We start from the raw sequence: 24892 nt of genomic DNA on the forward strand, positions 1-24892 counted from the left end.
ACTACTGCTTACTAAATAAAAATGCAAAAGAGATTAAGAGTAATGGTGTTCATCTTTTTTACATAAAAAAAGAAGGGTTAACTTCCAAAGTCTTTACTTTCCCATTAAATTAAATGACAAGACTTCTTCTAAAAACAAACAAAAAACAACCCAGATCTTTAAAGGGAAGTAGTACTACATGCTGCAATGTAATAGGAAGGAGAAGTATAAAGGTAATCTAATATCCCTGTTCTAACTGGAGAGGTAGGAAACTTAAGGTTGAGGGTTAATGCTTTCCGATACACAAAAACCTACTGTGGTCACATGGAAAACAAGATCCCACTCTATAAAAAACATTGGTGTTTGCAAATAAACTGAATTCTAAAGAGATGATACCAATAGTTCTCAATTAGAGTGCATCAGAATTACTCAGATTACTAACACACAGATTACTGGGCTCCACCCCCCAGAATTTCTGCTTCAGTAAAGACAGAATGAGGCCAAGAATCTGTAAAAATATGATCATATTAAAGATATTAAAAATCCGAATTGTATTTTAAGGATTGAGAAACTATAAAAAAGAAGTGGTTGGTTTGAAAAAACAGTATTTCGAGAAGGGAGAAATACTACGACTTGTTAACGATGACGACTGAAGAGACAATTAGTAAATCAGAAGAAAGACATGGAACAATTAAAAGAGAAGGCAGCTACTATAGAGATAGGAAATACGAGAGGTTAAGAGCAGGGGAACAATCCATTCTGTTCCGTCTGGTACTTTCCTGGTTGAAAATCCCACATCCGCAGAAACCCGTTAGTCATGAGCAAATTGGGTGATTGGGCATCCTACTTATCAGACATAAAGAAAAGAATGAGAAGGACCAAACAGGGATTCCAAGATGAAAGAATATTAAGAATGGGCAAGAGAAAATCTTTAAAGAGAAAGCAGATGTGAATTTTATAGAACTGATGAATGTGAGTTCTAAGAATAGTAGTGTAAGATTCTTAAGATCCAGGGATCACAGATACCAAAAAAGATAAATAAAAACAAATAGACCCAGATGCCTTATAGCGAAATTTGGGGAACATATAATACAAAGAATAAGTATTCAGAGTTACCACAGAGAGAAAACAAATTACCTACAATGGGATAAAATGTAGACTGGCAGGGAATAATATGAATATTATACAGAAATCCATATAATAATAATTTTAAAGGCCTGAGGTGAAATAACTTGCCACCAAGAATTCTATACCTAGGTACACTTGACTGGCTCAGTTGGTAGAGCACCTGAATCTTGATCTCAGGGTCATGAGTTTAAGCTTCACATTACTCATAGAGCTTACTTTTAAAAAATAGAAAAGAAAAGTTAATTAATCAATCAATCAATTAATTAATTAAAGAGAGGCAGAGACTCACAGTGTACCCTGCCACAGACTAAGCTTTCCTCTTCACCAAAGAGTGAGACACTGGGGGCTTATGTACCTGCTGACAACCTTTGCCAGATACTGTCAGTGATGTTCACCTCAAGCCTCTTTGTACAACACAGGGAAATTCACACTTGACCTTAGCCAAAGTCCACAAAGCAACTATACAACAGAGAGAAATCCAAAGTTACCAAAATTGAAAAAATAAAGCTGAAACCAGTGTGGTAAGGAAATCACCACTAGCAAATGTGAGAGATTTGTCGATAAAGGGAACTTAAAAGCTTTACAATTAATGGTAAAGCAGGAGACGGGAGAGGACACCTTGAAACCATAGAATGGAGAGAGTCCGGATTGAGGCCTTTACCAAAACTAGCCAAGATCTTGGAAAGGCTACAGTGAGAGGGTAAGAGACAGAGAGAGAGAGAGAAAAAAAATCTCTGTTGGAAAAAAAGAACCATTAAAGGAAAGCTGTCTCTCACAGCCCTCATCATGGGGTGAGGGGAAAAGAATTTACTTGGTGAATTCATAAGCACAAACCTGTCTACACTGGGTTTGGTATGCACATGAATTTGTGTGGTCTAGGAAAGTTCCAAATGCTTCTGGCCCAGCAATGCCCCAAGCCATCTGGCAGAAGCAAAGGCAATTCCTCACTAGAAAAATGTACCCTCAGTTCGAGTTTTGCCATACTCAATTCCACCACAAAAAATATAAATGTGACTCTGTGCGTGTGTGTGTGTGTGTGTGTTTTATTGATGTAATTTAATAGCTCTTCTGATGCGTATTATGCAACTTTGTTATTCAAGCAGCTCAATATATCATTAGTGCTAAAATTGAACTTCTTTTAGAATTCAATAGTTGCCAGCTTATTTGCTCAGGTATACATTCCTGAAATCTCCTGCCCCACATTTTATAAAGGCATTATATGATGTTCAAAGAACTCCCTCATTTGTGACAATCAGTGTTTGACATTCTAAAATTTTAAGTCATTTGATCTACAGTTAGATTTTAAGAAAATTATACAACTCCCTGGATCTTTAATTATATACTTACCAAGCCATATATAGCCAATCCTTCTAAAAGGCTTCTTTTATTCAAAATAATAACCTTCTCTTTAGTGTTTCCTCAACAACTACTAGCCTCTAATAAAAGTTGTCACTATTGTTGGGGGTTTTTTTGTGCTATATTCTGATACCCCTTTTAATACCTGGCATAGTATGAATTATGTGATGAATTACTTAATGTCTACGTGATTAGAGAAAGAGAAGGGAGGAGGAATTCAGAGTACGGATGCAAGTAGAGAGAGGTTGTTGTTCTGGGTGTTAAGCATTAGCTCAGCTCCTGAAACTTTTTGGAACTGTAAACTAAATGTCCCAGGCCTCACCTATGTGGCTTGAGGGCATCATCAACTTTCATAGAACAGTGGAACCTTGGCACCCTGCCAATACCTCCCTCTACCTGAAGTCCTTCTGTAGTCCTTCTAGTCCTGTTTCCAATACATTCAAGAGCCTGTGCTCTCCTACTTTTACATCCAATCTCCTCTGTACAACCATCATGAGTTCTACAAATTCCTGTGGACCCCACAGCCTGCACGAGGATACTTCCTCTGCTCCTTAGGAAGGAAGGTGACTTGCCTAGAGTGCAGTCTCCTTTGGCAAAGCCTTCAAGGTGTCACAGTAACACCTTCAATCCTCCCTACTTTGAAGCCAAGCTCTTTATATGCCCTTTAGATGTGGAAATGGAGAGAATGACCATGTTGCAGAGTTTAGTCTTGGTCTCTGGGCAGGTCTGGATGATAGATGTCACCTTATCCCCTCCATCTCATTGTTGCTTTGGTTCCTGGCCTCAAACACACAAAAGCACCCCTATTCTCCACTCCAATCCCTTAAAAAATTGGCAAACATACTCCAGTTTAGGCTGTGACACCTAGCTATAAAATATTTTCTTATTCATTCAGAAAACATCTGTAGAGTGCCTATTAAATGCTAGAAGCTGTGGCAGACACAAAGAGGAATTAGAGGCAGCTACTTGGGCATGAGATTGACATGTTTCCACCCAAAACAGAGGCCAAGGAGTCCAGTTGAAGTATATTCTCTTAAAGAATTTTTTTTAAAGATGTTATTTATTTATTCATAAGAGACAAGGAGGGAGAGGCAGAGACACAGGCAGAGGGAGAAGCAGACTCCATTCCAGGAACTGGACGTGGGACTCGATCCTAGGTCTCCAGGATCACGCCCTGGGCTGAAGATGGTGCTAAACTGCTGAGCCACCCCAGCTGCCCCTCTTAAAGAATTTCATCAATCCTAACATCATCCATGCTACATTTTGAAATTTGACATTTAAAAATCTTACTTAGGACAATGGGTATATAAGCCAAATCAAGAAAAGCCTACATTGCTCCCAAAGGGTAATGAATGATGGTGAGTTTTATTATTCAGGAAAATGAATAAAAATTCAAAGCCATTTAAATCGAATACCTGCCTGTCCATAAGGAGCCATTATCTCCTGGTACCTAAGCTACCATGGAGCCATCAGATACTTTTTGGAAGCTGTACTAATTCTTTCAGTAAGTTCCTGCCTTGGACAGTGATGGGCTAAGACTAGAAAACATGGCTCCTCTAATTAGCATGCCTTTATCATCTTGGCCTGTGATGGCAGATGACAAAAAGTTCTACATCACTGTAGACAAATAAATGATTCATATCAGAACAGACACCTAACTAACTGATGGTCAGGAGGAACTTAAGTCATAATATTGACACCTGAAAGAGATGCTCACTACCAAAGGGCAAAGACATTCAGAAGTAGTTTCCTACTGTGTGGAAATGTATGCAAGAGGGATATATTTAACATGACCAAATTTAAAAAAAAAATCTACCTCTTGGATTTCTCTTCCCTCTGAAACTGTGGGATTTATAGCCATATATAAATACTTCAGATCCACGCTGTGTAATACACTAGCCACCAGCCACATGTGGCAAGTCTGAACTGAGATGTGCTGTAAGCTAAATTGTATGCTGTATTTCAGAAACAATGAAAAAGATGTCATCAATACTTTTAAATACGGATCATATGTTGAAATCAATAGCTTAAGTAAAATACATTAAAAATAATTTAACTTGTTTCATTTTCATTTTTAAATGTGACTAAAAACTTTACATTATAATTCCATTGGATAGCACAGTTTTAGATACGGCGGATTTACTATATTTACAGATAATAACATGGAACTGGCCCTTTTGGGTTTAGATATCTACATGTTCCACAAATACTATCTCTGACAGGGTTATTCTCATAAGCAAATGTCACCGTTCTGTGTTCTATGAGACAGATAAATAGTAAGCTGTGCCTAGAGTAGGCCAACGTTCTATCATTGCATGAATTCAAAAGAAGGTTCACCATGAAGAAGCCTACAGAACAGGGCCTTTTCAGACTATGGCTTCAGCTACATGAGCTAGCATAAAAAGCTAAATCAGATAAATCTAGTGCTGATCCCAAAAATATCCTATGGTCACTACAAACTGATATTCTTTGGCCCAAATTGAAAGAAAAATTCTACGGAAATGAATAGAATATATGTGTGCATCCTAAAGTTGAGAGACTGAATAACAAGGTGAATGGCTCTGAAAACGTCCTTGAATAGACTGAATGATGTCCCTTCCCATTCACATATTGAACCCCTCACCACTGGTGTGATTGTATTAGAAGATAGGGCCTTTACAGAGGTAACTGGAATTAAATGAGGTCATAAGGAGGGGCCCTAATCCCATAGGAATGGTGTTCTGGTAAGAAGGGGATGGGAGGGGCATCTGGTTAAGCATGGGACTCTTGATTTTGGCTCAGGTCATGAGCACAGTGTCATAAGATGAGCCCAAGTGGAGCTCAGATCATGAGATCAAGCCCTGCCTTGGAGCCTCTCAATAGGCCCCCCGCTCACCTCCTCCATCCTCCTCTGCCCCTCTCCCCATTCTCTTTCTCTAAAAAATCTTTATAGAAAAAAAAAGGAGATGGGACACCAGACTAGTTCTCTGTCTCCCCACCATGACCCTCCAGTGAGCACAGAGGAAAGGCCATGTGAAGATACAGTGAGAAGGTGGCAATCTGCAAGCTAGGAGGAGAGTCCTCACCAGAAACTGAATTTGCCAGCACCTTCTCCGGGAGAAGCTTCCAAAACTGCAGGGAAAAAAATGTCTGTTGTTCAAGCCAGACTGCGGTATTTCATTATGGCAGTCAGAATAGACTCAGACAACCTTAAAGAGAATGCTGCAGAAAAAGTTTATAAAACCATTTTAGTGGATCTTTTACTGCCTGCCCTTGTTGCTGGTGTGACACTACGTAATGGAGAGTGGTCCTAATACCTTAATGGTGACAGAATTATTAAAGAAGTCAGCAACACAGTCCAAGGTTCAGGAATGGTAACTTTCCCATCCCTGAGAGGATATTTTGAAAATTTTAAATTCTGCAAAAAGACTGCTGAGATATCTATATGTTCCATGGGACCTTTCTAAAAATTTTCTTGCTGAGAAAGTACCTCAGAAATTTCAAGAGAAGCATAAAATCTTAGCTGTAGATGTCATTCTAATGAATACCAAAGAGATTTTTATCTTGTCCTTTTAACTTGTATTCAAACTAGCCCTTAATTTAATACATCTTCACCTAAGTAGTTCTCATTAATAAGAATATGCTTTAAAATCAGGCCATTATCTATACTAAATTAATGCAATGGAGCATTTATTTTAATTCTAGACAGGTGGGTATCAAATTTCTCTGGCAGTAAGAATCATGTGTGAGCTGTGTTAAAAATACACATTCTGGGTTCTTACTCCCTAGAGATTTTGACCAGGGAGGTGTCTAGGGTGGGGCCAGACCTTTACATTTGAAATACACCTCAGGGGATCCTGAGTCGTCCCTAGATCACACTTTGAGAAATGCTATTCTAGGTGTCAAGCAACATTGAAGAACAACTTCTCCTAAATTTCAATGGAAATATACTTAATGTCTGCATGCTTACCACGAGTATAATTACATTTTGAAATGTATTATGGGCCCTCATTTGTTTCACTCTCAGTTATATCCTCAACAATGGTAATTTGAATGAAAAGATTTTTGTGTGTTAGGTTCACTTACTCTTTCACACAGACTATGCACTAAAAATCACGTCAACACTCCAGCTGAAGGGGCATTTTTAAAAAGATGTAAAGGAAATTTACAATAGGAAGGAAAATTCCACAATAAGTTTTGATCTAAAACGAAGAATGAAAGGAAAAGAGAAACGTATTTATTCATACAAGTATGTATTAGTGACAGTACTGGTAATACATATTCGTCTAGGCAACAAATATATGTGAGATATTGTGCTAGCACTTTGGGAGAGATGAAGATGCATGGGGAGAGATCCATCCTCAAGAGGCTTACAGTCCAGTAGGAGAGGTCAGGCTCCAGCACATATACTGACATGGAATATAAGAAGAGCACATCGACCCTGTGGGAAGCTAGGGAACAAATATTCAGGATGATGGCAGAAAAGGCTGATAGGGGAAAATGGTGGAAGATGAAGCAAGGGAGTTACAAGCAAGGCTCAGATTAGGAAGAGTCTTGTGTGCTATATTTATCCTAAGAGCTCTGAGGAGCCGTAGGTAGATTTTGCTTTTTTAAGATTCTATTTATTTATTCATGAGAGACACAGAGAGAGGCAAAGACATAGGAAGGGAGTCTGATGCAGGACTTGAACCCAGAACCCCAGGATCACGACCCAAGCCAAAGGCAGACGTTCAACCACTGAGCCTCCCAGGAGCCCCCCTTCGGTAGATTTTAAGGAAGGGGATGACATGCATTCACTGCTCCAGTAATTACTGAACACCTGCTGCATATCCAGCACTGAGTGAAACAACCCGAGTTGCCTGTGAAGCTATTAAACCATCTCTGAGCCCAGGCCCCTGGGCTCAGACCCACCCAATTAGACACTTTAGTAGGGCTGGTGAAGAGCCTTCTTTCTCAGTGATTCTGATGCACGGCCATGTTAGGCGACCCCCCAAAGGGCGTGTTTAAATATATATGAAAAATTCTCTGCCCAAAGGTAGGTCTTCGTAGGAAGAGCATTTGAGCAAAGGAACTGAGCTAATGATAAAATCGGATGCTACTGCAATCAACAGGACAGGAAGGAGCAAGAGGGAGGGTGGGCAAGTAAGGTAGAGGTCAATTGATTGGGTCACTTAAATTCTTGAACAAGGAAAAGACACTCTGAAAAATTATTTTAGGAAATTGTTTTGTCTGTACCGTCCAGAATAGATTAGAAGGCGGCTCTGGAGACACACACACACCAAGAATTGCTGAACACAGTAATCCAAGCATAGGATGATGGCAGATGGTTAAGGTGATGACCGAAGGGATGGAGAACAGTGGATGAAACGAGTGACAGCATTTGGAAACTGCCACATGGCTTGTGACTTGTGTCACTAATGAAGGAGAGAAACACAAAAAGCGAGAAGGGAGAAGAAAGAAAATAAGGCCAGTTAGGAAGAAAGCAGACAAGATATTGATGAAACTTGCACTGCAGAAAAGATACTTGTGTCTAGAAATGTAAACTGCTAGTTGTTTGTATACAGCCTTTAATGTAAGGTATTTGGAACTGCACTGAAATTGGCCATTTTGCAGATGGAAATCTTAAGCATAGAATGACAAATACTCCAAAATGTCAAGTAAAAGTGGCAACTTCTTTTGAGACTCAGACATGAAGTTTTTTATTGTTATTATTTTTAAAATTAACGCCAAACCCGCAATCTTGTTACTATTTTTTAAGTATTAATATAAATTGTTACTATTTATAGACTTTTTTTTTTCATTGAAAACCTAAAACTACCTCTTTGTTCCTCTCCCCCTGCTTTGTTGAGGTGTCGCTCCTGTGCCCATGCTTTAGTTGGAAGTCAATTATGATAACAAGGGTGAAGAGGGAATAAGAAGCCTCTTGCCAGGGCCTCCTGCCAGGGACAGATGCACTCGCGCTCTGTTGCTTCCTGTGCACAAAGGATACTTAAGCTTTAAACTGAAAGCTTGAAAGAAAACAAGGCCACATACATGTGTGCAGGCTGTGCACTGCACAGCTCTGGAGCGCTGTTCACCTCTGTAGATTTGTATATTTAATTTCCAGCAGATGGAAATGAAGTGTTTGAGGGAGGGGAGAATTGTTTATCCAATTCTCACTAAGGCACTATATGGATTAGAAACAATGCTAAAGAAATCCTCTTTTTTCAATGTTTCTCAAACCATGGTCTTAGGACTAAGTGCATTAGAATCCTTTGGGAGTTGACTTAAAAACAAAGATTTCTGGATCTCTCTTGGGACTACTAAGAAGGGCCCTGGATTCGGCATTTTGAACAAAGTCCCACCAGGCCATCCTCACATTTAAACACAACTTTTCAATTACTTTTCAATGGATCATCTTCCCTCAATCCATCACAATGATATAAAGAACTATATATATTTTAAATCATTTTATGATAAAACAAAAGAACCAGAACACCAGTTCCTAACTGCCCTTTGTTTTAGAATTAAAATGAGGGGGGAGGATAGGGTGACTGGGCGATGGGCACTGAGGGGGGCACTTGACGGGATGAGCACTGGGTGTTATGCTATATGTTGGCAAATCGAACTCCAATAAAAGTATATATTTAAAAAAAAGAATCAAATGAGGGAATAAAAATACAAATGTAGATGGTGAGAAGAAAGGTCACAACTTCCATGTTAGAGATACAATGATTCCTCAAAATAATGTAGGAAATGCCATACTAGGTCATATATCTGACCTACTCAACCCAAAACATCAGATTTATCTTTCTCCATGATCCCAAAAGTCTATATCAGGAGTATTTTTTAAACATCACCCTAATTTGTCCATTATGTGTCATTGATCAAAGTTTTTTTTTTTTTAATATTCTATTTATTTATTCATGAGAGACACAGAAACATAGGCAGAGGGAGAAGCAGGCTTCCATGCAGGAGCCCGATGTGGGACTCTATCCCGGAATTCCAGAGGCAAAGGCAGACGCTCAACCGCTGAGCCACCCAGGCGTCCCGATCAATGTTTATAAGCTCTCATCAAACATATTTATGTTTTCAGTCTGCACAACCCATGAAACAATATAGGTCTTGTTTATTACTTAACATGTACATTTTCACCTATCTTTCTGTGTACTAAAAAGACCTCTGTCGGGCTTTTAGGGCACTCTCAGTGGCTGCACCATGGGACACGAGGGACAAAACAGTATTTGCCCTAGCCTTCCCAGTGTTTCTTGATTTACAGGCTGCAGCCAAGCTCCATGCAGAAAGAATGGAGCTTAATCTTTGTCATAATAAAAACCACCATTGCCTTTTCATCATTTTAGTTATCCTTGTAAGGATATTCTTTTTTTTTTTTTTTAAATCCTTTTTGCCTGTTTTAAGATTTGGTGACCTGAAATATATGCAGTTGTCTGTATATCTACACCAACATTGTCTCATAGGCATAAATCATGCATGTGTTGCTTCTAATACAATTCCTCATCATGACATGGTTTTCTGACCTTTTGAGCTACTGTTTGAGACCTCAAAAAAGCAATCCCATTATATCGAAATATCAGATATTGAAATCTGATAAAAATGGAAAATCATCCAGGTAGAAGAGCCAAGATGAACTGAATTACATTAGCCACCTGTTTTCCCATGAGCAACATCACCTTCCATCTTACATAGACTCCCCCTCAGCTGCTTGGCTTCCATCCAAGTCCACAGTTTAGCCAGGAGTGTCCAAGGCAGGAAACTGCACTGCAGGGACGTGATAAAAGGGAAGCATCCCACAAAGCATCACCTGGACAGTGGTGATATTGCTCCTTCCATATGCCTCATGATTACTTAAAAGATTCAGATCCTGACCTCCATGAGCATCATCCTGTAGCATGCAAGTATTGATAAGTCCTGCTTTAGGGAGGAAAATGGCCTAAAGAATGCACAAAAAGCCCAAGCTGGGTGGTTTTGTGCCCTGCCCTACAGAGAAGCACAGACTTAGGTGCCATTTATGTTGAAGGTCACTGCATGTTTTGCAGTGATGGTGCAAGCCAGCTGAGCAGTGGCACCCTGAAATCCCTCACTGAGGTACCTGACCTTTCCTCCTACTTTTGCTCATACACTGTTCTGATCCAGAATATTGGTTCTTCTGACTGGCTTCTCTTTAAATAAACCCTCTGGTTCTTTTTCACGTTGTTGCCCCTTTTGGACCCCCCCATCTAGGATAACTGAGGAGCCCTTCCTATCGACTCCACTGCTTGCCTCAGCTGCTCATGCCCAATTCTCAAACATAGTCTTAAGTGGACAAACACAGTACCTCCATGCATTCAGCAGGTTGCATTTCTTCTGGGTTTATTTGCTCCTGGATATGACATGTGGATGCTGTCTATGAACTGGGAAGCAGGCTCTCTTCAGACACCAAATCTGCCAGCACCTTGATCCGGGACTTCTAGCCTCCAGAGCTACAAGAAATAAATACTATTTTTAAGCTACCCAGCCTATGGTATTGTTGTTATAGCAGCCTGGACAGACTAGGACAGAGATAATTCAGAAAACTGATCTAATGTGAGGGGAGGGGTAAAATCAGAAGCAAAAGATGCAATAGTCAATAACAGTACCAAGGCAGTGAATTAGGATGGCATTGGGGAAAGGGCAGTTTTTTGTTTTTTTTTAAGACCCTTAGGGTGCATGGGTGGCTCAGTTGGTTAAGCATCTGCCTTTGGCTGAGGTCATGATCTCAGGGTCCTGGGATTCAGCCCCATGTTGGGCTCCCTGACTAGTGGGGAGTCTGTTCTCCCTCTCCCACTCCCCCTGCCACTCGTTTTCGCTCCTCAAATAAATAAATAAAAATCTTTTTTTATAAAGATTATTTGTTTATTTATTCATGACAGACACAGAGAGAGGGGCAGAGACATAGGGAGAGGGAGAAACAGGCTCCCTGTGGGAAGCCTGATGTGGGACTCAATCCCAGGACCCCGGGATCACAACTTGAGCCAAAGGCAGACATTCAACCACTGAGCCACCCAGAAGTCCCAGTAAAAATCTTTATAAAAAAAATAAAAGCCTATGAATAAATAAAATCTTAAAAAAAATAAAAAAATAAAAAAAAAAAAAATAAAAGCCCCTAGGGATGAGTCCTATGCTTTAAAAGCAGTACCATTCAGGGTTAGACCTCACTCCTCTCACAGCCTGAGTTTTCAATCAGCCTTACATTCTGTGCTTTGACTTACTCCTGATGTCTCCAACACCAATCCCTTGCCTCATTGTCTTTGTACACATCTCTCTCACATTTTGCATTTGACTGTGGACACTACTGCTCTGATTCTGACCTCTGACTCTCTCCGTCACTATGGTTCATATTGGCCCCCTTGCCTTACCCAGAACTCCAGCCTCAGCTCTACTGGAACCAGCATTCCCCTTAGGTCTGTGCTGGTTTCAAAACCAGGACTCAGTTGCCTGACAAACCGATTTGGCATGAGTGATAAGACATTAGTAGGGAGGATATAGTCCTGGAATTTAGGATCTGGGGCTAAGGATTGGTTGAATGGAGGTTTTTTATATAGAAGTAGAAAGGTGAGGAAAAGCCATCACTTTTCACACATAAATTGGAGGTAATGATGAGACATTGAAATGGAAATGCCTTACATGCAATCTGACTTATTGGGTAGTCATAAGGAGAGAGGTCGGAGCAGAGTCAGAGCACCCCGACACATAGGCTGTGCACTGCATAACTGCGAGGGGTGGTATTTGCATGGACTAGGATGTAAATGGCACTTGCTAGAGTTGTACAAACCTACAATGTTGGTCAGAGCAAGAATTAGCACATAGAGAAAATAGATAAAGCCAGGATATAATAAGACTCAGGGGAGAGAGCAAACCAAGAGAAAAGCACAGGGCTAGGATTACATTTTGGGGAAAAAAAAGAGGGGGCAAAAGAGAAACTATATCAGAGGATACAGAGGAATGAAGTAGTATCATAAGTTATGGAGGATTTCAAGGAGGAAATAATAATCACAAATGCCACAGAACGGTTGTAAAAAAGAGGACATAGAAAAAATATTGAGAGGAAGTATACAGTACACAGTAGTTTCCCCTCCCCGTATCCACAGGAATGTGTTCCAAGATCCCCAGCGAATGCCAGAAACCGCAGATACTACCAAACCCTGTAAATACAATGTTTTTCCCTATTACATATGTACCTGCGATGAAGTTTAACTTACAAATAAGGCACAGTAAGATAACTAATAATAAAACAGAGCAATTAAAACAATCTACTGTAATAAAAGTGATGTAAATGTGGTCGCACACACAAAATATTGTATTGTACTGTACTTGCTCTTCTTCCTGTGATGATGTGAGATGATAAAAAACCTGCGTGATGAGACGACATGAGCTGAATGATGTAGGCACTGCAACCTGGCAGTAGGCTTCTATTGACCTTCCAGCTGGTCGGAAGGAGGATCATCTGCTTCCAGACTGTGGTTCACCATGAGTAAACTGTGGAGAGTCCAACTGTAGATAAGCAGGGACTATATGTATTAATGCATTTATTCCCCATGACACCTTCGTTGTAGGTTTTCAATATTACTCCCATTTTGCAAGTAAAGAAACTGATGCAGGGACACCTGGGTGGCTCAGACGTTGAGCGTCTGCCTTTGGCTCAGACTGTGATCCCGGGATCCAGGATCTGTCAGGCATCAGGCTCCTTGCAGGGAGCCTGCTTCTCCCTCTGCCTGTGTCTCTGCATCTCTCATGAATAAATACATACATCTTAAAAAAAAAAAAAAAAAAAAAAGAAAAGAAACTGATGCACAGAGTACTGCTCCACTGAAGTGAAGCCTAAAGTGACATGACCAGGAAATGGCAGTGTCAGAGTCTGAAAGATGAGATGGCTTGACCAGGTGTAGGAGGACCTTCTCGCTGTGTCATTTTAATATATACAAACTAGAAGGTTTTCTAATGACCTTCCAGGATGTGTTCTGAATTAGAGGTAGGGGAGAAAAAACCATGACAATAATGCAAGAAAGGAAGTGTGGTGATAAAAAGGAGAGAAAAAGGATTATGAGCATTAAAAGCAACAGGGTCAAGTAATGATTGTTCCAAGAAAGATGAGACCTGTGTATAGTGTTGCTTGCGGGAAATGAACCAATGAAGAGGAAGAGATTGAAAATGCTGGAGACTGAGGAAAATTGACAGAGCAGCATTCCAGAGAAGACCAGTTAGCCTTGAAAAGGGAGAGAACATCCAAGACGACATAGAGAGACCAGCGTTTAGGCGTAGAGTAGGAAAGATGGGAAAATTCACATCTGATGTACTTGCCTTTAGGAAATAAGAATTAAAGAAAAATTGGCTCAAAGTAGACATAGGCTCTGCTGGAATTTTTTTCATATTTCTTATTATTATAGAAGTAAAATGTATTCACTATAGAAAATTTAGGAAAATTGCAGAAAAAGTAGAAAGAAACAAAGAAACTAAGTCCTAGGAAACAAAGATACAACGGAGTGTATTTCCTTCCAGACAACTGGTGTTTTTTCCCCTCCACATATTAACATTAATAATTCTAATTATTATTTAACTTTCATAAGGCTCACATTTAAAGTTTATTTAATATTGTACTAAGTGGATGTACCATAACATCCTTAACCATTTCCCACATGTGAGCTGCTTCTAGTATTTTACTATTTCATAAATAAAACTTCACATAACATTTCTGTATTTAAAGTTATTTTCAAAAGATAGATCCCTAAAAGTGTAACTGCTAAGTCAATGACTTCATACAATTGCAAACATCTTCAAGGCTTCTGACACTTCTCATACCATTTTACATTTTACCAACTATGGATAAGAATACTCAATTTTCCTAAACCCTTGTCAGAATTAACCACTTATAAAACAAAAACAAAAAACTTTGTTAATGAAAAAGTAGTACTTATTATATGACATTTCTTTTACTACTAGTGAGGCTGATTAATTTTTCATATATTGGTTCATTGTTTTTCCCTACTTTGTAAAGTGTTTATTTTTGTGCTTTGTACATTTATCTTTGGGATTTAAAGTGTTTTGAAATTTTAAAAGTTATTTATATAATAAAAATATTAACACGGTCCCACTTTAAACCTACTAGATTTTAACTTTATTACTTTTATATAATTTATTAATTAAAATAATTTTCTTGTTATTATAAAATGTTGTATTCTGAGCCTGGTTCGTCCATCTCCCTTTAATCAAATGAATTCCCCCATTTGCTTCTATTCAGTTCCCTTTTGGCTCAAGTTGGTCAGAGTTGGTGTCTGTGGGTTACAACAAAGAACTCTAATAAACCCAGCAATAATCAATTAAGGACTGCAATAAAAAGAAGCTGATATATGTTAGCAACCAGAACCATAAAATATCCAGGAATAAATTTACGAGCAAGCATGCTAGACCTCCAGGAAGAAAACTATAAATCTTTGCTGAGGATATAGGAAAAAACCTGAATGAAAGAGGAGCATACCTTTTTCCTGGTGAGAACTGACTGTTATGAAGACATCAATATTCCCCCAAGGGGTTGTGTAAATTCAATGTCATTCCAATGGAATTATTTGGAATATGACAAGTTAGTGCAGATCTTGAAAAACTAATATGTGAGAGCAACCAGAACCTTTTTGAAAATTACAACCTAATATAAGGCAATGGTTAATAGAACACCTTGTTTGTGCTTAGAGGAGAATAGACAGGTAGAGTGGAAGACTCTGGAATTAAACTTGGGTAAATATTTTGGGTAGGGGTGAATATTTTTTTAAATATGATAAAAGTATAATTTCATATCAATTGAGAAAGGGATGGGTTGTTCAATAACCTATATCTTGGACTAGTTGCCTCATGACTTCCAAAACACCATGCTCTAGCAGCTTTCCCTATGTTCCTTTCTGTCTCATTTACTAGCTTCTCTTTCTCCATCTTGTATACCAAAACTTGAACACTGACCGTATTTTCTTTTTTTAGATCTCCCTTATCTGAAAATCTGACTTTATTTTTTAGTTTATTTTAGGTGTGTGTTTTTTGCTTTTTTGTTTTTTGTTTTTTGTTTTTTGAGAGGGATTGGGGGAGAGACAGAATCTTAAGCAGGCTCCACACTAGGCATGGAGTCGGACTTGGGGCTCCATCTCACAGTCCTGAGATCATGACCTAAGCTGAAATCAAGAGTTGGACACTTAACTGACTGAGCCACTCAAGCACCACTGAAAATCTGACTTTAAATACCAACTCTCTACCTATGAGTCCTAAGTTAGTCTCTCTAACCCTTATCTAACTCCTAAACCCTAGTGTCATGCATAGACTGCCTATTTGATATTCTACTTGAGATATCTAAAAATAATATTTCTAAACCAGAACAAATTAATTCTCTTTCCACTACTACCTTCCCCAGCACTTTCACCAAACTTAAAAACACAGATTATTCTGTAGATTATATTTCCCTAATATTTCCTATCTTAGTAAATAAACCACTATCCCAAGGTGATCAATGCAAAAAACTGAGTCATCTCTGATTCCTGCTTTTCCTTCAACCTCCAACATTCACTCTACCAGCACATCCATTGGTTCTGCTTGAGAGAGAATAAAAATGAATGCTTAAGAACATGAGCCCTGAAACCAAGCTATTTGGGTTGGCATCCTGGCTCTACCATTGACCAATTCTATAACCTTGGACAACCTATCTACACTTGATCAAGTTATTATCTGTAAAACAAGGGTAATGCCGTTATCTAATTCACAGGGTAATGGTTGGAACTAATGACTTGTTAAGAGATTAGAACAGTAACTGATGCATTGTATATGTTCAATAAATGTCAGTTATTATTGTTTCCCAAGTATACCTTAAATCTGTCCAATTCTCTCCATGTTCATGTGTACCTCCTTAGGTCAAGCCACTATTATCCCTTCTAACTGATCTGCTCACTTTCTCTACTGCCCTACTACAATTTGTTCTCCATATCCATAGGCACAGGACCCTTTTCAAATAGAAGCTGGATCAGATGTTCTCCTACTTAATAACTCACTGTCTTCTTTTTCTAACTTTTTAAAATGTTTATGTATTTATTTGGGAGACAGAGATAGAGAGAAAGAGCACAAGCGGTGGGGAGGGGCAGACGGGAGAAGGAGAAGCAGACTCCATGCTGAGCAAGGAGCCCAACCAGGTTCCATCCCAGGACCCTGGGGTCATGACCTGAGCCAAAGTCAGATGTTTAACCATCTGAGGTATCCATGTGCCCTCCACTGTCTTCTTTAATATGGCCTGAAAGGCCCTGCATTAACTAGCCTTGTTTCAACACACTGCCTCATCTGGTGATATTCTTTACCTCATTCATTTCACTCCATCCATGGGAGGGTTTTATTCTGTTGCTTGAATACACTAAGCTTGCTCCATCCTCAGAGAATTTGCCTATGCTTGCTTGCTCCTCTGCCTAAAACACTCTTTTCTTGGGTCTTCCAATGGCTGGATCCTCAACACAAATGTACTTTTTTAGAGGAGTTTCCCTGGCCATAGATCTAACAAAGCTCTATTATTCTCCATCATATCATCCTGTTTTATTTCCTTCATTGTACCTCTAGCTATCCGATATTACCTTATTAATTTTTTATTTAACTTTTGTTGAATCTCTCCTTCATGTAAGCTATATGAGAACAAGGACCTTTTTTGTTTTTTTTTGTTTTGTTTTGTTTTTTCTAGTTTTATTTACAATGCTTGGCATGGTGTTTAGCACTGTGCAGGTGTTTAATAATTTTATTGTATCATTTTCAATAAATTGGTGAATTTTTTTAAAGATTTTTTTAAATTTATTTATTCATAGAGACACAGAGAGAGAGAGAGAGAGAGAAAGAGAGAGAGGCAAAGACACAGGCAGAGGGAGAAGCAGGCTCCATGCAGGGAGCCGGACGTGGGACTCAATCCCTGGCCTCCAAGATCACACCCCAGGCTGCAGGCGGCGCTAAACCGCTGCGCCACCGGGGCTGCCCTAAATTGGTGAATTATTAAATGAATTTTTAAAAACTGGTCATTGAGGGCAGCTCTGGTGGCGCAGCGGTTTAGCGCCGCCTGCAGCCTGGGGTGTGATCTTGGAGGCCAGGGATTGAGTCCCACGTCCGGCTCCCTGCATGGAGCCTGCTTCTCCCTCTGCCTGTGTCTTTGCCTCTCTCGCGCTCTCTCTGAATAAATAAATCTTTAAAAAAATTTTTTTAAAAAATAAACTGGTCATTGAGTCATGACATATCAGATAAAGGGCTAGTTTCCAAGATCTATAAAGAACTTATTAAACTCAACACCAAAGAAACAAACAATCCAATCATGAAATGGGCAAAAGACATGAACAGAAATCTCACAGAGGAAGACATAGACATGGCCAACATGCACATGAGAAAATGCTCTGCATCACTTGCCATCAGGGAAATACAAATCAAAACCACAATGAGATACCACCTCACACCAGTGAGAATGGGGAAAATTAACAAGGCAGGAAACAACAAATGTTGGAGAGGATGTGGAGAAAAGGGAACCCTCTTACACTGTTGGTGGGAATGTGAACTGGTGCAGCCACTCTGGAAAACTGTGTGGAGGTTCCTCAAACAGTTAAAAATATACCTGCCCTACGACCCAGCAATTGCACTGCTGGGGATTTACCCCAAAGATACAGATGCAGTGAAACGCCGGGACACCTGCACCCCGATGTTTATAGCAGCAATGGCCACGATAGCCAAACTGTGGAAGGAGCCTCGGTGTCCAACGAAAGATGAATGGTGAAAGAAGATGTGGTCTATGTATACAATGGAATATTACTCAGCTATTAGAAATGACAAATACCCACCATTTGCTTCAACGTGGATGGAACTGGAGGGTATTATGCTGAGTGAAGTAAGCCAGTCGGAGAAGGACAAACATTATATGTTCTCATTCATTTGGGGAATATAAATAATAGTGAAAGGGAATATAAGGGAAGGGGGAAGAAATGTGTGGGAAATATCAGAAAGGGAGACAGAACGTAAAGACTGCTAACTCTGGGAAACGAACTAGGGGTGTTGGAAGGGGAGGAGGGCGGGGGGTGGGAGTGAATGGGTGACGGGCACTGGGGGTTATTCTGTATGTTAGTAAATTGAACACCAATAAAAAAAAAATGCCAAGTCAAAAAAAAAATAAAAATAAAATAAACTGGTCATTGAGTCTTCACTTTATACCTTATGTAAAGATAAATCCCCAATTGATTAATTCTCTAAACATAAAAAAAAACAATAAAATAATGATCATATTAAAGAAAACTATAGGAAAATAGTTTTATGTCCTTGGAGTAGGAATGATCTTTTTCATCAAGAAAAAAATACTATGAAAGCAGAAAGAAAATACCAGTTCAGTTGCATAAAAGCTGGAAAACTTTGCATAGCAAAAGACACAATGTGCAAAGTTAAATAGAAGAAACAGGCTGAGAAAGGCAAAATATAAAAGTCCATATAAATGTAGATGCTAAAATACTAGCAAACCAAATCCAGCAATATATGAAAAGGATTGTATACCATTGACCAAGTGAAATTTACCCTAGGAATACAAGATTGGTTTAACATATGAAAATTATTCATTAAATATGCCATATTAAGAGAATAAAAATAAATCCATATATTCAACTCATTAGATATAGAAAAGCATTTGACAAAGTTTTACACATATTCATGATTTTAGGAAGAGCAAAATCCATTAACAAACTTGGAATAGAAGAAAATTTCCTCAATCTGACAAAAGGGCCTCTACAAAAGATCTACAGCAAAGTCGTTCTTTATGGTGAAAGACGGAATGCTTTTCCCTATGATGAGGAATAAGACAAAGATGCCTGTGTTTACTTCTGTTCAGCACAGTACTGGAGGTTCTAGCCAGTGAAGTCAGGCAAACAAAATAAATCAAAGGCATCCAGATTAAAAAACAAGTAAAATTTCCTCTATTGTAGCTGAAACATTCTAGTATACAGAAAATCCTAAGGAATCCACTGAAATACCAATAAACAAAAAAATTTCAGCAAAGTTGCAAGACACGAGATCAATACACAAAAATCAATTTATGTCTATATACTAGCAATGAACTATCCCAAAATAAAATTGCCCTAGGCCACCACTAATCTACTTTCTGTCTCTATGGATTTGCTTATTCTGGATTTTTCATATAAATGGAATTATACCATATGTGGTCTTTTGTGACTGACTTCTTTGACTTGGCATGTTTTCAAGATTCTTCCATCTTGTAGTGTGAATCATTTCTTTATTCCATTTTATTGCTGAATAATATTCCATTGTATGGATATAGCACATTTTGTTTAACAATTCATGAGCTGATAGTCATTTGGGTTTTCCCCTCACATTTTGGCTATTATGAATGATGCTGTCATGAACATTCATGTATAAGTTTTTGTGTGAACATACATTTTCAACTCTTTTGTGTGGGAAGTCCTAAGTGGACTTTCTGAGTGATATGGTAACTTGATATTTAACTTTGTGAAGTTCTGCCAGACTGTTTTCCAAAGTAGCTGCACCATTTTATATTTTCATCATCATTGTGTGAGGTTTCTGATTTCTCTCTGTCTTTTTTTTTTGGTTTCTGATTTCTCTACATCCTCAACAAAACCTGTTATCTTTTTTATTATAGCCATCTTAGTGGGTGTGACGTGGTGTCTCATTGTGATTTTAACTATATTTCCTAATGACCAATGACATTGAGCACCTTTTCGTATACTTGTGGGTCATTTGAATATCTTCTTTGAAGAAATGTCTATTCAGATCCTTTGTCCATTTTAAGGTTGTCTTTTTTGTTGTTTTGAGTCCTTTACATATTTTATCAAAAAAATAACTGCTAACATTTTTCTCCCTTTCTGTGAATTGTCTTTTCACTTTTTTCTCCTGATAAAGAGCTTTATCTATCTGATGTGATAGTTAATTTTTTTACTATTTTTTTAATTCAAGTATAATTAACATACAGTGTTATATTAGATTTTAGTGTAACTTTTCACTTTCTTTATGGTGTCTTTCAAAGCACAACAATTTTTAATTTTGATTAAATCCAATTGATCCATTTTTCTTTGGTAGCTTGTGCTTTTGGTGTGTATCTAAGGAACTGTCACTTAATCCAAGACCACAAAGGTTTATTCCTATGTTTTCTTTGAAGAGTTTTTGCTCTTATATCTGGATCTATAACCAATTTCATTTTTTTTTAAAGATTTCATTTATTTATTCATGAGAAACAGAGAGAGAGAGGCAGAGACTTAGGCAGAGAGAGAAGCAGGCTCCATGCAGGGAGCCCTATGGAGGACTTTATCCTGGGTCTCTAGGATCACGCCCTGGGCCGAAGGCAGGCCTAAAACGCTGAGCCACCGAGGGATCCCCTATAATCTATTTCAAGTTAATTTTTGTACATGATGTGATGTAGGGGTCTTTTTGTTGTTGTTGTTGCATGTGGATATCTTGTGGTCTAAACATCTTTTGTTGTAAAGACTATTCTTTTCCCATTGAAGTGCCTTGGCATTCTTGTTGAAAATACCCTCTACTTTAAAAAATATGACATTTTGTTTTAATAAAAAGTGGTAGGATAACAAATGGGTGTTCTTTGGCCTCTTGATGACTTCTGACATTCAGTTGAACAGTTGTCACAAATGTCATCAATATCTATAGTGGTTTTCATCTAGAGAAACCACCAATCTTACAATTCATCTAACTAAAAATGGGATATTAAATGGGACTCTGTCTTGGTTTCAACCAGGGGTCCAAGGCAATAAGTGCTTTTGTGCAAATTAGCAAAAAAGCAACCCCACTGGGTAGGTGAATAACAATAAAGAGCCCCTTCTGGCACCCTGTGTTGCTAGAGGAGCAAGAGCTGGAATTCAGCATTCACTCATCCCATTAGCTTGATATCATTGTGTAGGATACAAACTGTGTAATCTTTAAAAAAAAAAAAAATTGTGTAATCTTTGCAATTGTCTTGCCTTTCATCTACAGCAACTTTCCAAAGTAAGTTTCAAGGCCATCTATGCAGGACTTACAAAAGAGTTGACAGAAACTACTAATTCTACCCTAAAAGAAAAAGGAGTTGGAGAGGCCAAGAGAAAAGATATCTTTAGAGAGAGTTGTGTTGAGATTCTAACTCCCTTAGAGGTCAGGTGGGGCAGGAGATACTTCTTCACCTTGAATGTGAGAAGGCCCTTTTTGGGACCACCTAGAAAGTATCCCATTCATAGGATGGGAATTGCATAACTGATACAGCATGAAAAAAAAAATGTGTATTGGCCCAAGCCACTTTTAGCCACAGAGCGGAGAGGAATCACTATAATATAACTGACATCAGATGAGTATGGCATGGAGCAGATTAAGCCATGAATGAGTGAGTCAGGCCAGCACTGTCCAAGGATCTCCCCAGAAGGACCACCTGGAAAGGTGAGGAGACAAGCATGAAGAGGTACAAGTTTTTAGCTAGATACTCAAGAACTAATGGAGACATTAGAAAAGACCAGCTAGAGGAGATTATCTTTCTATTTTTCAAAGGCCCTTCCAAGTAAGGGATCCTCAAAGATTTAGGAGTCAAAAAGAAAAAAAGAAAATCCGCAAATGTGCCCACGAAAGAAAAAGTCAGGCTTAACCATTCACCAGTTCTCAAGAGGGCCAACACCAGCTCTGAGGGTACCAGTCAAGTAAACCTTTGCCTTCTTCCTTATTCTTTGTTTTCTCCCTCACTCCCATGCCAACCTTGGAGGGGTCAGAAGTCACAGTGTACGGCAGAAAAGAAAAGGCAGGATAAAGAGAGAAATCAACTTATCATTTCCAACTGGCGGCTCAAAGTAGGAAAAGACACGTAACCTCAAATCAGTGTTTTAAATGTTAACTGTTACATGGAACTAAGCATTAATTGCTAACATAAGTCTCACTTTAGATTAAAAGTGTGTAAAAGGCGTTTCGTTAGCTAAGTACGTACACATTCATAATTGTCCCTTCTGGTCAACCCCTCCACAAAGGCAAGGGGAAAACTTGAGTGGGTCTGAATAGGCAGCATGGGAGGAGGGAGGAGTAAAATCATATTCATGTGCACTTTCACAGTGCTACTTCTTCAATGTATTCATCCCTGGGCTCTCAAAATCGATCAACTACAACATGAAAAGTAGCCATGTCTCTTTAAATCAGAAAATGTCATTTCCAGAATCTCTGTAAAAAATAACTTTGATTCAATTCAAACAGTACTTTAAGTAGTTCCCTCAAGAAATAACTGTACTGTAATTTGGGCATTGATAGCTGTAACACGATTTAAACATGGCTTCACTTTTTTTGTCTACATACGGTTCCACCCACTGCATCCTTCTGTGTGTTGTTTTGATGATCCTGTCACTTAGGTTTCTTTGAGCTCAGTTTCAAGGAGTCAACAATGAACGAAATGAACTCGGCATCGGGATACAGTTTCAAGAATTCTCCACTTAGTTCGAAACCACCCTATATAATTCCATCATACTTGATTATAACATGAATAGAAACAAAACAGCTAATCATGACATAGAAGCAACTTCATGTCAAATAATATCCATGAATGAGGCAATTTAGTAAACTCTGAATTTACTTAGCCTCTTTGAGCATCCATAAAGAGGACTTAGCAGCAACCGTCTTTCCATATGCCAGGTGAAACCCTCGGAGGGAATAGGCCTCAGTTTAATAATGAAAGAGAAGGGAAAGGGCTGATAATTATTCTGTCTAAACAGTGTTTTGCGGCCTAACATTGATTGTGTCTTGAAATCTCCTCTGGGAATGGAACAGGCAGCTTTTCCTTTGCTTTCACAAACCTCATGCAAATTATTGAAACATTTTTGCAATTATTTTCCTGAAACTGAGTTTTGGCCCAAAGCCTAGAAACACTGAAAAGTGACATCACACTGCACCCAGAGATTTGGGTTCCAAACAATTCTCTGGGGATCGTACAAGGACGTGTTGGGAGGCCGATTTCCATCTCACCGTGTAAACACGGGAGTCTATTGGTCCTTCTGCCTGTAGAGTCTCCAGATAAGGACGCCACAAGTAAGCAACTGTGTAGGCAAGTTAATTCTAGTTATCTTGTGATAACTTGACTGTAGGTGCAGTTTCTTTTAATGTCCTAACTATCTGTGTGAAAAAATATTTCTCTTGGCACTTTCTTAAATCCGTGATGTGTCTATGACTCCCCTTTTAAATGTTAACCACAGAAAGAAGCCCGCTCCCCCTTTTCTCTATCCCAGACCTTGTATCTGGTTATTCGTAAGGATAATTTTATAATTAATGCAGATGACTGGCCTAAAAATGATGACCCTCTTTTGTACTATTACTTCATGCTGAGGACAAAGAGGATACAGGAAAATTACTCCTTGGCCCAGGAAGTTTATTAAAATGCTAAATGAAGGTCTGGCGGCAGCTCAAAGAACTTTAAATAACCTTGTGGTGGAAAACCTCCAAAACCTCTTTTTACCGTCAGCTTAAACTAGGCTGGCTGTGACAAAGAGTAAGAAAATAAGTAGTTTCAAGAGTGCAAAAACACATCTATTTTTAAAAGCTAGGTTCATCCAATGGTTGTGGGCAAATGTGACACAGCCTTCCGAGGAATGATGACGATCATTTATCATACTGTGGTTTTGCAGGGTTCACAACCTGTCCTGGGCAGTTCCCACACGTCAGTCATGAACGAAGTAATGCAGAAGGAAGTATAATTACGTCGTGGTCACTGCAGTGTTCTCTCGGTAGTCAGTGCAAAGTATGCCACAAACACATTCTGTGAATAACGTTCTTGCGGCCAAAATTCCATGGAATGAAAACATAATGTTACATGAAGTAGAATGACAAATGCCACTCCAATCAATTCCACTCTAGTGCCTGGGGGCTCTAACCCCACAGGGACTTTTGGTTCTGTGTCGCTATTCTGGATCCTTCAAACATGCAACAAGTCACAGATCCTCTGAAGATAAGAGACTGCAGGGCAAACTCGTTGAGCCATGGTATCAGCAAATTATTCCAGAGACATCTGAAAACTGTATTAGAATTTTCAAAACACCCATAGGGATCAAAACACCACATACAAATTGAACAGGAAGAGAAGCTGACTTCTTAACATGGTCCCAGGGAGAACGAAAGAGGTAAGTCTCCACAACTTAGAGATCCCATTAGCTTGATATCATTGTGTAGGATACACACACAAGAGATGTGTAGATGTGTGTACAATGACGGAGAGAAGGCAGGTTATCCTCGGAGCCTTCGTATGGAGTGCCGTGCCCTTTCTTTCTAGTCTGACTTCTGTCCCAACTTACAGAGTTTGTCTCCCATATCTTGCTCTGGGCCCACGAAGCTGTCCTTAGCAGGAATCCCAGGGCTCCGTCGGCAGTTGTTTGGCTAACCTCTTCCCTACAGTCAAGCTCCCAGGCCCTTCGTCAGGAACAACTTACGGTAG

The sequence above is a fragment of the Canis lupus genome, chromosome 2 (assembly GCF_048164855.1).
Source record: "Canis lupus baileyi chromosome 2, mCanLup2.hap1, whole genome shotgun sequence".
Taxonomy (NCBI): Eukaryota; Metazoa; Chordata; class Mammalia; order Carnivora; family Canidae; genus Canis; species Canis lupus.